A 12,591-nucleotide genomic window follows, 5' to 3' on the forward strand; every position below is an offset into this window, starting at 1 on the left:
GGGCATGAAACACAGCCCCCGAAGAAACGGGGGTCAGTACGGGAGAAGTACTGAGTATGTAAAGCAGAGGGTACAGAAATCACAAACACAGCGGGAGTCAGAAGGAACAAACACACCGTTATCGCAAACAAAGCAAACCTGTGCGGGAGGCGAACGTACAAATGCAAATCAAATCATGTATAGGGTTTAGAAACGTGGTCACCCCCCGACGCTGGTGCCACAACACATCATAGCTCCAGAAGTTTTCAAATCTCCGTACAATCTCCAGACACATCATATCACACACACATCATATCATCAGGACACATCAAATGCCATATCACATCATAACTCCATAAACGGTAACCGGCCCTATGGCGAGGCCTCGGAAACCGTAACACATCATAACTCCCGAATATAACATAGTGCGCACGATCACAAAGTCGGCCCGGGTACCGACGAACGAAATCATAGCAGACAGCACGAACAGAGTAGTGCAGAAACCATATGCATATCAAACATAATTTACCGAACTCAACATATAATTTACATATAAGTATACACTGACACCAAGAGGCTCGAAGTAGGAATCGGATTGATAAAAGTAGGCATATAGAGGTTACGAAGTTCCGAGCTGTCAAATTCGTAAGAAAACTGTTCATGAGTCACTCTTTCAGAATTCTCACATCATCCAAAGTACAGAACGTGCATTAATGGCACAGGAAGTTTCCAACGCATCCTTGGGTCATAAACAAACAGTCGCAGATTAAAACAGACACAAACGAATCAAACAAACCGAATAAGGGGAGCCTCGGGGCTCGCGGGCCCACCTCGGGGCAAATTGAGGCGGCGGACACAAGTCGCAGGTTTTTGGCTTCATATAGTCATTTACAAAAGTTTCGAAGAGTTTCGGACTCAACAGCACAAGTTATGGAGGTACGAGTGTTCTTTTACCCAAATGGGACCAAAAGGTTTCAATCGCGCTGAATGAATAGTGCTCGAACTTGAACCTCGATTTCCGAGAGCAGAGTTATTCCCGAGATTCCGAAATTTACCTAGTAGGTCTAGGACATGCCAAAAGAATAAGAGGTAGGCTTTACATACCTGGTTGGCGCCTTACGTTCCTCAAATCGCAGTTCCCGTTTCGTCCAGAAACTGCAAATGGTCACTTTTTACCAGTTACTATTCATGAGAATTAACATATTCATCTTTGGGGCTAAACTTGGCTACCGAAATTTCGGCAGCACTTCCCCTATAAATCAAACACCCCCGAGACTTAGCTCGGCTCAAAATATAACAACAACAACAACCCAAACATCATTACACAATACGAATCACAATCAAACACACTAACTTCACAATTGCACCTTTATTTCATAAGTTGGTAATCCTATTTCCAACTTCACAATTTCAACTTATATCCCCATTATTGTATTCATTCATTCAAGATTATTCCATTACATAACAAACAAGTTCCAAACCGCATACAAGCATCCCCAAAGTTCACTACTTTCCAATTTTCATTCAAACGCCAAAAGTTACGACGAACGTTCTAATTTGCGTCGTTTCATTCCAAACTCATTTTCATCAACCATGAATCATATTCAAAGTCTTTAGTATCATAAATATACTATGATATACACAAATATACCAAGGGTATACACTTTCCGATAACGTCAAAAATTATTTTCTAATACCAACTCAATTCCTTAATCAATCCTTTACAACATAATGACCACAACAACACATTATTCAAACTAAACAAGCTCAAATTCTTAGGCCTTTCACCTCCCTCACTTTCGGCCAAACACACCCTTTATACACACACACACCATGCACAAACACAACCCCATTCCAAAATCTTCACACTAATTCAATCAACAACACATATACATCCATTTCATATCATTAAAACATAAAAATCTTACCTTTTTCTTGAGTTTCCGACTTGCCGCAAACGTCGCTCTTTCTCCGAACTAATTGTATCACGTCGGAGAGCGTCTTGAGCACTTCACCACTATGTAAAACTCAAGATTTTTGAAACAACAACCAAGGTTGGAAATTTTTCCTTCTTTTTCTCTCTAGTGGCCGAAACCCCCTAACTTTGTGTTCTTTGATTTTTTTCTTGTTATGGTCTTGATAAGGCCAAGCCTAAATCATATATATCCACTTATAGGTCATGTGCATAGCACATGACCTTAATGAAATGGACTTGGGTTTTCTCCTTTGGGCCGGCCAATTCACTCAATTGGGCCTCAATTTTTGTATTGCATTTTTCTTGGCCCAATTCACTAAACGCCTCGTTTTGTAATTCCCGAAACTAATTTCCGAAATTCCAAATTTACCCTCGGCCTTCCCCGAGGTCTTAACATTTATGACTCCATAACCAACATGTTCATATTCACCAAAATTAAAATATTTCCTCCACGCACACAAGTCTTCTTTATTTCTCGATTTCCCGTTATACGAAAATACGGGACATAACAGACACGCAGCCTATATATATTCCTCCGTACAGGATGGCACCGGCTGAACTGAAAGAGTTGAAGGAGCAGCTGAAAGATTTGTTAGATAAAGGCTTTATTAGACCCAGCACATCACCCTGGGGAGCGCCGGTATTATTTGTGAGAAAGAAAGATGGGTCACTGCGGATGTGAATTGATTATCGGCAATTAAATAAGGTGACTATAAAGAATAAATATCCCCTCCCCCGGATTGATGATTTGTTTGATCAGCTGCAGGGTGCTAAATATTTTTCAAAGATAGATCTGCGCTCAGGTTATTATCAGGTGCGAGTGCGGGAGTCAGATATCCCGAAGACTGCTTTCAGGACCCAGTACGGCCATTATGAGTTCAGAGTTATGTCTTTCGGGCTGACTAATGCTCCAACGGTATTTATGGATTTGATGAATCGGGTATTTCGGCCTTTTCTGGACATGTTTCTTATTGTGTTTATTGATGACATTCTGATTTACTCGCGATCAGCCGAGGAGCATTCAGATCATTTGAGGACGGAACTTGGCATTCTCCGTCAGCAGAAGTTATATGCTAAATTCTCCAAATGTGAATTCTGGTTGACTTCTGTGGCATTCTTGGGCCATATTGTCGGTGCAGACGGTATTCGGGTCGATACGCAGAAGATTGAGGCTGTACAGGATTGGCCCAGGCCTACTACACCGACGGAGGTGCGCAGTTTTCTGGGATTGGCCGGATATTATCGCAGGTTCGTGGAGGATTTTTCTTCAATTGCAGCACCACTGACGAGGCTTACTCAGAAAGCAGCAAAATTTCAGTGGACCGATGCCTGCGAGCGCAGCTTTCAGATGCTGAAAGAGAGATTGGTTACGGCCCCAGTATTGGCTCTTCCAAAGGGATCAGACGGGTATGTTGTCTATTGCGACGCCTCTGGTATTGGGATAGGTTGTGTATTGATGCAGCACGGTCGAGTCATACCCTATGCTTCCCGGCAGCTCAGACCGCACGAGAAGAACTATCCCACTCATGATCTTGAGTTGGCCGCGGTAATTCATGCTTTGAAGATTTGGCGGCATTATTTATATGGGGTCCATGTTGATATCTATACGGACCATAAGAGTCTCCAGTATATTTTTAAGCAGAAGGAACTAAATTTGCGGCAGCGGAGATGGCTTGAGCTACTAAAGGATTATGACGTTGATATTCTGTACCATCCGGGGAAAGCCAATGTGGTAGCTGATGCGTTTAGCCGCAAATCCGTAGGCAGTCTGGCTGGTGTACCATTTGATAAGAGAGATTTGGTTCGTGATATTCACCAGCTGGCCAGCCTCGGAGTTCGTTTGGGGGATTCTAGAGATTCTGGGATTTCTGTTCGTGCAGTTGCTGAATCATCCATTATTTAGGAGGTAAAGCAGCGCCAGTTTGAAGATCCTCTTTTGATTCAGTACAGAGATGTGGCCCTTAATAAAGCAAAGACTCAGTTTGAGATCTCGCCTGAAGGAGTATTATTATATGACGGCAGATTCTGTGTACCGGACGTTGCGGGTTTACGGCGGCAGATTATGGGCGAGGCCCATAATGCACGGTATTCTGTTCATCATGGTTCCACCAAAATGTATCGGGATCTCAGGTGTTTGTATTGGTGGGACGGCATGAAGAAAGATATTGCTGAGTTTGTTAGTCAGTGCCCGAACTGCCAGCAAGTTAAGATCGAGCATCAGAAGCCCGGTGGATTATTACAGGAGATGGAGATTCCAGCCTGGAAATGGGAGATGATTAATATGGATTTCATTGTCGGGTTACCGCGTACTCCACGCAGGTACGACTCTATCTGGGTTATTGTTGACAGGCTGACGAAATCAGCCCATTTCCTTCCGGTTCGGACTACTTATTCGGCTGAGGACTATGCTAGATTGTATATCAGAGAGATAGTCAGACTTCACGGAGTCCCTATATCTATTATTACTGACCGAGGTGCCTAGTTTACAGCTAATTTCTGGAGGTCATTTCAGGAGGGATTAGGGACTCAGGTGAGCCTCAGTACATCTTTTCATCCTCAGTCCGACGGGCAGGCCGAGCGCACTATTCAGACACTAGAAGATATGTTGCGGGCCTGCGTTATTGATTTCAGGGGCAGCTGGGATGATTATTTGCCGCTTATTGAGTTTGCCTATAATAATAGTTATCACTCCAGCATTCAGATGGCTCCGTACGAGGCCCTTTATGGCAGGAGATGCAGATCTCCTATTGGCTGGTTTGACGTGGGCGAGACTAAGCTGATTGGGCCAGATGTGATTCAGGAAGCTGTAGATAAGGTAAAGCTTATTCGGGAACGATTATTGGCTGCTCAGAGTCGACAGAAAGCTTATGCAGATAGACGACGTCGACCGTTAGAGTTCCAGATTGGCGACTGGGTATTCCTGAAGGTGTCACCCATGAAGGGTGTCATGAGATTCGGTAGAAAGGGTAAGTTGAGCCCCCGGTACATTGGGCCGTATCAGATCGTTCGAAAGATAGGCGAGGTCGCCTACGAGCTAGACTTACCATCCGACTTGGAGGCCGTACACCCGGTGTTTCATGTGTCTATGCTGTGGAAATGTATCGGTGACCCTTCCAGGATATTCCCAGTGGATGACATTCAGGTAACGGAGCAGTTGTCTTATGACGAGCAGCCTGTAACTATTCTGGATCGACAGGTAAGGATATTGCGCACTAAGGAAATGCCTTCTGTCAAAGTCCTGTGGCGCAATAACAATCGCGAGGAGATGACTTGGGAGGCGGAGGACGAGATGAAGAAGAAATACCCCTACTTGTTTCCGACGTCCACAGGTAATCTAAACTTTTCAGTTTGTTGTGTTGATTGATAAAATGAATTATGTATGCCATTATTAAAAAGGGACACTCCCGCCATGATCATAAGACCTTATAAGATTAATTTAACATTCGGGGACAAATGTTTTTAAGGGGGGGAGAATGTTATGTCCCGTGTTTTCGCATATTTGGAAATCGAGAAAAATGAATAAGACTTGTGTGTTATAAGGAAATATTTTTATTCTAGAGAATATGACTATGTTGGTTATGAAATCATTAATGTTAAGACATCGGGGAAGGCCGAGGGTAAATTTGGAATTTCGAAAATTAGTTTCGGGAATTAAAAAACGGGATTTTAATGAAATGGGCCAAGAAAATTGAATACAAAATTGAGGCCCAAGTCTTTGGGGTGGCCGGCCATATTGGCATGACCCAAAACCCATTTTAATGGTCATGTGCTATGCATGTGACCTTAAGTTTGGATATATATCAATGTAGCTCTTAGGAAACTTCAAGAAAAAAATCACAACTCACTTAGAGCAATAATAATACTCTCGGCCGAACCCTTTGAGGAGAAAGAAAAAAAAATTCCCCAAGCCTTTGTGTTGATCCAAAATTCTTTTTCTTCACATATTGTAAAGTACTCAAGACGCTCTCCGACGGGGTACAATTAGTTTGGCGAAAGGTGCGCGTTTGCGGCAAGTCGGAAATTTAAGAAAAGATTCCGGACGAAACGGGATTTGATTTTAGGGAGAGCATAAGACGTCTATAAGGTATGTAAAGCTTCCCACTTCTTCGTTTGGCATGTCTTAATATGTTAGGTGAATATTGGGACCTTCGGAGCAATTTTGCTCCTCGAAACCCGATCTATAAAACGGCTACTATTCATTCAATTCAATTGAAGCCTAAAGGCTCTATTTTGGCTAGAATGCAACCAAATGTTCGAAACCTATCGAAATGTGATCGGGTCACTTTGAAATCATTATGTATGATCTTTTGGCCTTTAAAAGTTCGTAAATTATGTTCGCCACCTCAATTTGACTCGAGGTGGGCCCGCTAACCCCGAGACGCCCTATTTGTCCTATTGGGCTCTCCTATTGGACAAAGTTTGATTTGAAATCTTCGGTTTTGGAACATCCCCCTATGAAATATGTTTTGATTATTATGATATGTTAAATTACGTTTTGTGCCATACGCACTACTTTGGAAACTTTTGTGAAGTAAACCTTCGTATTAGCTAAGTATTCGTTCATTTTGGATTATAAAATGACTTATGAAATCATTATGTTATGAAAGGCTATTTTGAAATATGATTTGCATTTGTTTTCTCATGACTCCGCTCGTGCCTTACTATGACTTCGATCACCGGTTCCCGGGCCGGTTATGATTCGTGCCCCCTATGATAATTCGGCCGTATGCTGTGTTACGGTTCCCGAGGCCTCGCCATAGGGCTGGGTTCCGTTTGGAGTTATGCTGTGATATGGCTGGTGATGCGATACGCTCCCATATGTATGTGTTCGGGGATGTACGGAGATTTGAAACCTTTTGGTGTTATGCTGTGTGTGGCACCAGCGTCGGAGTGGTGACAACGTTCTTGAGCTTTGCATGATTTCGTTTGCATTATGTATATGTATATGATTTTGATACGGATTTTGACATACTGATTTGTACTCCCTTTGATATCCGGGTTGCTTTCAGTTTTGGCCCATAGTACTCCGTGCTTTACATACTCAGTACATATTTCGTACTGACCCCTTTCTTCGGGGGCTGCGTTTCATGCCCGCAGGTACAGATATTGGTGATCCTCCACTGTAGGCTTCACTCTCTGCTATTTCGGAGTACTCCTTCTTGACTCGGAGTCCACTTTTGGTACAGACTTCTTTTGCTATGTATATATTCTGTACATTTGACTATTTGGGTACGGCGGGGTCCTGTCTCGCCATATGTCTTTGTTTTGTATTCGTAGAGGCATGTAGTCATATATGTGGGGCGAGGGTCCTATATATGTTTGTTCGATTTTGTTTTTTTTTGGTCTTAAAGCGGTCCGTTTGTTATGATGGCCCTAAATGGCCCTTATGCTTATATTTGCACTTGTGACCGGCGATGTCTATTCCGCCGCTCCTTTCGGATTCGATATGATATTTTGATATGTGCGACCGCTTAAGACATATTTTGATATAAATTATGTTTGATATGACTTTTATGAAATTTTGAAATAAGTTTGGATTCGGTAAATGAATATGCGATTTGGTCTGGGTACCGAGGTAGGGTGCCAGTCGCGGCCCACGGGGCTGGGTCGTGACAGAAGGGGCCATTATGCTATTATGCCCGGAGGGGCCATTATGCTATTATGCCCGAAGGGGCCTGTTTGATGATGAGATATAGATCGGGCCGTACGTTCCTCAGCACTATGACCTATGAATTGCATATCATACGCCTTCAGAGGAATTTTCAGTGAGCAGATATATACAAATATATTCAGATAGTTAGACATATAGGTGCATTCATACATATATGTTTAGACAGTCAGACATACAGATGTATTCAGTGAGTCAGTTTAGTTTATGTCTTTCAGATTGTTGTCATGACTCCTATGTGTATGTTACTCTTATGCCTTACATACTCGGTACATATCCGTACTAACTCCCCTATTGTTTGGGGGGCTGCGTTCATGCCCGCAGGTACAGATAGACAGAGAGGCGATCCAGCCCAGTAGAGCCTCTTCTCAGCTGTTGTTGGTGCGCTCCACTATATCCCGAGCTGTTGTCTCTTTTGGTACGTTATGTTCAGATATATATGTATACGGGTATGGCGAGGCCCTGTCCCGCCATTTCTACAGTTTGGTACTCCAGTAGAGGTCTGTAGACAGATGTGTGCAGTAGGCGAGATATAGCCATGTCGGCTCTCATCCTTTTATGATACATCATATGTAGCGGCCTTGTAGGCCTGCACTGTTATTTCCAATATATATGCATACATGCTCAGACGATTGATAGTCCTTGATTTCATTATTATATGAGTCAACATAGCTAAATCATAAGTCTTATGGGCCACCCACTTAGCCAGGAATGTACAGGCAGGTACAGGGGTGCTTGGTCAGTAATGGTCAGGCACTCGTCACGACTGAGCGGTTGGGTCGTGACAGAAGTGGTATCAGAGCAGGTCCGTCCTAGGGTTGTCTACAGACCGTGTCTAGTAGAGTCTTGTTTATGGGTGTGTCATGCACTACACTTATAAGCAGGAGGCTACAGGACATTTAGGATCTTGCCGTTCTTTCTATTCTAGATCATGCGATAGAGCTGTGAGATAAGGAATGCCTTTCTAATGATTTGTTCTGATTCAGCGATGACCCCCAAGAAAGTTATAGCTGCCCAGAAGGGAAAGAAAGTGGCTGGCGAAGCCACTAGCCATGTTTAGCGAGCTACTAGGGCTTGGGGAGAGTCCCAAGGTGATAGTCCACCTCAAATTTCACGTACCCCGCCTCCAACACCTGCCCCAGTTCCCCCAGTTCGTCAGCCAGATGCACCGGGCCAGGATGTGCGGGGCGCTGTACAAATATTGACCAGACTGGTAGCCACTCAGGCCCAGCGGCAGAGAACTGGTGCTGATCAAGGGGATCAAGTCGGGAGTGCGAGGGTCAAGACTCTCCTTGGGTTAGGCCCTCTAGAGTTTTCCTTATTAATGCAGAATATGGACCCTCATAACTTTATTGATGAGATGTAGAGGACCATGAGAGTCATGCATGCTGATGAGGTTGAGTCCGTGGAGTTAGCTTCCTATCGGCTCCGTGATATCGCAGTGCAGTGGTATCGGACATGGGAGCTATCCAGGGGAGAGAATGCCCCTCTAGCCGTATGGCAGGAGTTTTTAGATGCTTTCATTCACCACTATTTACCACCCGAAGTGCGACGAGCTCAAGCATATAAATTCTTGCATCTTGAGCAGGGTTGTTATATCCCGTATTTTGCACATTCGGATATTTCAAGATAATCGCGATAAATTAAGGGCAAGGCTATTATTTTCCTTGCGATTTTATTTTAATACACGAGTCAGTTATTAGTGGTATGGAAATATTGAGAAAGGCTAGGGGTAAAAAGGAAAACATTCAAAAAAAATGGTCATGAAAGCCATAAGTGGCCGTATGGCTTAAGTGGGTCCCACCCATGGCTTGGCCAATTAACTCAAGCCATGAGTGGGGGCATACCCCGTCATGTCCAAAGATACATATACATATACACAAAAGAATCGTCATAAGCACCTCCGAACAAAGGAGTGCTTTCAATCGGCTGACAGCTACTGCTGGTCTGGGTCGAGCTCTCCTCCCTGTCTACCTGTAGGCATGAACACAGCGTCCAAAGAAAACGGACGTCAGTACGAACATTGTACTGAGTATGAGAGGCATAAACAAAGAAATAGAACAATGGCATAATGGAAATATCAATATGGAACATCTATATCTGACAGTCATGCATAAAGAATTAAGTCATGCTGTCTTACTCATACTCGTCATCATATCATGTATGCACAATGTATAAGCTGCTCGCCCATATAGGCGCGGTGTAGTATTGTATAAGTTGCCCGTCCATATCGGATCGGTGTGATAATCATAACATTAGCCTGCGTCCAGGCCTCCCGCGTTCGGGGTATCATCTCATGCCACCCACTAGTGGTGTCTGCCCATGCCATTTGTCCATGGTGTATCGTATAGCTGCCCGCCATAGCGGTGACTGCCCGGCCAAATAGGCGCGGTGTTATATCATCATCATGTATGCTCATCATAATATACTTATCATAACATGCAAAAGGCTTATGAACAACTTTACTTTATCGGGGTGACGTAAGGTCGTGATCCCTCGATTTCATGATGGAGCAATTATCGACATCCTGCCTCACCTTGGGAGGCGGAGGACGAGATGAAGAAGAAATACCCCTACTTGTTTCCGACGTCCACAGGTAATCTAAACTTTTCAGTTTGTTGTGTTGATTGATAAAATGAATTATGTATGCCATTATTAAAAAGGGACACTCCCGCCATGATCATAAGACCTTATAAGATTAATTTAACATTCGGGGACAAATGTTTTTAAGGGGGGGAGAATGTTATGTCCCGTGTTTTCGCATATTTGGAAATCGAGAAAAATGAATAAGACTTGTGTGTTATAAGGAAATATTTTTATTCTAGAGAATATGACTATGTTGGTTATGAAATCATTAATGTTAAGACATCGGGGAAGGCCGAGGGTAAATTTGGAATTTCGAAAATTAGTTTCGGGAATTAAAAAACGGGATTTTAATGAAATGGGCCAAGAAAATTGAATACAAAATTGAGGCCCAAGTCTTTGGGGTGGCCGGCCATATTGGCATGACCCAAAACCCATTTTAATGGTCATGTGCTATGCATGTGACCTTAAGTTTGGATATATATCAATGTAGCTCTTAGGAAACTTCAAGAAAAAAATCACAACTCACTTAGAGCAATAATAATACTCTCGGCCGAACCCTTTGAGGAGAAAGAAAAAAAAATTCCCCAAGCCTTTGTGTTGATCCAAAATTCTTTTTCTTCACATATTGTAAAGTACTCAAGACGCTCTCCGACGGGGTACAATTAGTTTGGCGAAAGGTGCGCGTTTGCGGCAAGTCGGAAATTTAAGAAAAGATTCCGGACGAAACGGGATTTGATTTTAGGGAGAGCATAAGACGTCTATAAGGTATGTAAAGCTTCCCACTTCTTCGTTTGGCATGTCTTAATATGTTAGGTGAATATTGGGACCTTCGGAGCAATTTTGCTCCTCGAAACCCGATCTATAAAACGGCTACTATTCATTCAATTCAATTGAAGCCTAAAGGCTCTATTTTGGCTAGAATGCAACCAAATGTTCGAAACCTATCGAAATGTGATCGGGTCACTTTGAAATCATTATGTATGATCTTTTGGCCTTTAAAAGTTCGTAAATTATGTTCGCCACCTCAATTTGACTCGAGGTGGGCCCGCTAACCCCGAGACGCCCTATTTGTCCTATTGGGCTCTCCTATTGGACAAAGTTTGATTTGAAATCTTCGGTTTTGGAACATCCCCCTATGAAATATGTTTTGATTATTATGATATGTTAAATTACGTTTTGTGCCATACGCACTACTTTGGAAACTTTTGTGAAGTAAACCTTCGTATTAGCTAAGTATTCGTTCATTTTGGATTATAAAATGACTTATGAAATCATTATGTTATGAAAGGCTATTTTGAAATATGATTTGCATTTGTTTTCTCATGAATCCGCTCGTGCCTTACTATGACTTCGATCACCGGTTCCCGGGCCGGTTATGATTCGTGCCCCCTATGATAATTCGGCCGTATGCTGTGTTACGGTTCCCGAGGCCTCGCCATAGGGCTGGGTTCCGTTTGGAGTTATGCTTTGATATGGCTGGTGATGCGATACGCTCCCATATGTATGTGTTCGGGGATGTACGGAGATTTGAAACCTTTTGGTGTTATGCTGTGTGTGGCACCAGCGTCGGAGTGGTGACAACGTTCTTGAGCTTTGCATGATTTCGTTTGCATTATGTATATGTATATGATTTTGATACGGATTTTGACATACTGATTTGTACTCCCTTTGATATCCGGGTTGCTTTCAGTTTTGGCCCATATTTCTGTACTCCGTGCTTTACATACTCAGTACATATTTCGTACTGACCCCTTTCTTCGGGGGCTGCGTTTCATGCCCGCAGGTACAGATATTGGTGATCCTCCACTGTAGGCTTCACTCTCTGCTATTTCGGAGTACTCCTTCTTGACTCGGAGTCCACTTTTGGTACAGACTTCTTTTGCTATGTATATATTCTGTACATTTGACTATTTGGGTACGGCGGGGTCCTGTCTCGCCATATGTCTTTGTTTTGTATTCGTAGAGGCCTGTAGTCATATATGTGGGGCGAGGGTCCTATATATGTTTGTTCGATTTTGTTTTTTTTTGGTCTTAAAGCGGTCCGTTTGTTATGATGGCCCTAAATGGCCCTTATGCTTATATTTGCACTTGTGACCGGCGATGTCTATTCCGCCGCTCCTTTCGGATTCGATATGATATTTTGATATGTGCGACCGCTTAAGACATATTTTGATATAAATTATGTTTGATATGACTTTTATGAAATTTTGAAATAAGTTTGGATTCGGTAAATGAATATGCGATTTGGTCTGGGTACCGAGGTAGGGTGCCAGTCGCGGCCCACGGGGCTGGGTCGTGACAGAAGGGGCCATTATGCTATTATGCCCGGAGGGGCCATTATGCTATTATGCCCGAAGGGGCCTGTTTGATGATGAGATATAGA

General features: G+C 43.2%; 1 long non-coding RNA gene across 1 annotated transcript; it reads left to right on the forward strand.

The window, feature by feature from the left end:
• The first annotated feature begins 10,751 nt into the window (after positions 1–10,751).
• On the forward strand, positions 10,752–12,369 carry LOC132599718 (uncharacterized). Its single transcript, XR_009566965.1, has 2 exons — positions 10,752–10,973; positions 11,992–12,369. It is a non-coding gene; the product is annotated as an uncharacterized LOC132599718 (long non-coding RNA).
• The last annotated feature ends 222 nt before the right edge of the window (positions 12,370–12,591 follow it).

This window comes from Lycium barbarum, chromosome 6 (genome assembly GCF_019175385.1).
Source record: "Lycium barbarum isolate Lr01 chromosome 6, ASM1917538v2, whole genome shotgun sequence".
In the NCBI taxonomy this organism is placed as follows: domain Eukaryota; kingdom Viridiplantae; phylum Streptophyta; class Magnoliopsida; order Solanales; family Solanaceae; genus Lycium; species Lycium barbarum.